The 1,984-nt window shown below is 35.5% G+C and overlaps 1 long non-coding RNA gene across 1 annotated transcript; it reads left to right on the top strand.

Moving 5' to 3' along the window:
- The first annotated feature begins 331 nt into the window (after positions 1-331).
- LOC110915509 lies at positions 332-1,041 on the top strand. Its single transcript, XR_002579009.2, has 2 exons — positions 332-553; positions 649-1,041. It is a non-coding gene; the product is annotated as an uncharacterized LOC110915509 (long non-coding RNA).
- The last annotated feature ends 943 nt before the right edge of the window (positions 1,042-1,984 follow it).

Here is a 1,984-nt window from a genome sequence, read left to right as displayed (position 1 = left end):
TCCCACAAGATTTTTTCACACCAAACATTTTTGTTGCAAATTTTCCATACAGTTTCCGACAATTTGTGACAATAAAGTTGTCGCAAAAAAGGTATGTTTCTATTAGTGGATCACCCTACTAACCAAACGAATAAAAGATACGTATGTATACATTCTATTCAAGACTAAATGATCTCCACCGAAAGTTAGGACTTTAAAAAGATGGAATAAGTCTCATTTTGTTATTAACCAAAATAAGTTTGTTACAGAAAGAATAAAACAGGATATATATTATGTGGTTGTCACTTAAAGTTTCAGCCTATAAATGCCCACAGAAACCAAAAAAAAAAAAAATCAATAAAATGAGAAATGGAAACTCAAGAACGCTGTAAAGGTTGCAGGAACTACCTAACAGTGCCACCTGAGCAACCTTGTTCAGTCTGCTATAAAGTTAACAATCCCAACCAAACGGGTAACCAGCATACGGGTTGTATGGTTATCGAGAGTTATGAGAACCGCCTGTCAAGCAATAATTACTATACTGCCCCTTATGGAAAGCCACCAACATATACAGGTTATTATTCTCCACATAATTTTTTGCATTAATAGGTGGTTTGAAATCAAAAAGAGTGTTTGTAGGTGGTCATGAAAATTGTCTTCAATCTCTAGGTGGGTCGCTATATGAACCAGCGAACTTCAGCTCACCTTCTGACACACTTCTGCAAAAGCTGTCCAAAAGTTAAGATCGCTGTTTTAATGTACAAAGTTCCTTCTAGATCGCTGTTTGGTTTAAAAAAGTAAGAGAAGGTCGCTGTTTGGTGCAGATATCTAGCTAAGTTTGCTGTTTGATGATGCAAACTAATTTAAGTTTGCTGTTTGGTCCAGAAAAGTGATTTAAGTTCGCTGTTTCATCAATATATCTAAATTAGTTAGCTGTTTCATACATAAAAAGTGATGTAAGTTTGCTGTTTCATCCAGAATATTATTAAGTTTGCTGTTTCATCAAGAAATGTATTATAACTTTGCTGTTTGATACATAAAAAGTGAAGTAAGTTTGCTGTTTCATCCAGCAAAATATAAACATGTATATACACAAATATAAATTATACATATATATACACACACACACACCTCTATATACACACATTACACATACATATATACTTGAATATAAATTAAATTTATAGTTTTATATATACCACTCTATTAGATTTTGGTCCGCTATATACAAATTTACAACTACATCTATACATACTAGCCCAACCACGCCAATAAAAAAATTAATATCAGATCAAAAAGTTAAACCCTAAACCGATAATGAGCCGCTCTGCTCGGTTCAGTTTGTAAACGAGCTAAGCACGAGCAAAGGTCCGCTCGGTTCGGCTCGGCTCGTGAACAGCCCTATCTGCATTAAAAGACTTTTCTGGCTGAAGCAGCAAACTTATCAAGATTTATGGCTGAAACAGCAAACTAGGTGACTTTGGAAGATGAAACAGCGAACTATATGAGTATTCTGCATCAAACAGCGAACTATAACAACATTTATAGTTGAAACAGCAAACTAATATTAAATATACTGATGAAACAGCGAAGTTATATCAGTTTTCTGGACCAAACAGCAAACTTAAATTAGTTTGCATCATCAAACAGCGAACTTAGCAAGATATCTGCACCAAACAGCGACCTTCTCTTACTTTTTTAAACCAAACAGCGATCTAGAAGGAACTTTGTACATTAAAACAGCGATCTTAACTTTTGGACAGCTTTTGCAGAAGTGTGTCAGAAGGTGAGCTGAAGTTCGCTGGTTCAAATAACGACCCACCTAGAGATGAAAACAATTTTCATGCCTCTTACAAACACTCTTTTTGATTTCAAACCACCTATTAATGCAAAAAATTCGTTCTCCACAAGGGTACAGTTCGAGTTATTATAGCCCACAGCACCCAGTGTATAGTGCTAGTTATTATAGACCATCACCACCACTGGCGGCTGCACCCTGCACATG

The sequence above is a fragment of the Helianthus annuus genome, chromosome 16 (genome assembly GCF_002127325.2).
Source record: "Helianthus annuus cultivar XRQ/B chromosome 16, HanXRQr2.0-SUNRISE, whole genome shotgun sequence".
NCBI classification, from domain to species: domain Eukaryota; kingdom Viridiplantae; phylum Streptophyta; class Magnoliopsida; order Asterales; family Asteraceae; genus Helianthus; species Helianthus annuus.
This window is presented reverse-complemented; position numbering and strand designations above follow the sequence as displayed.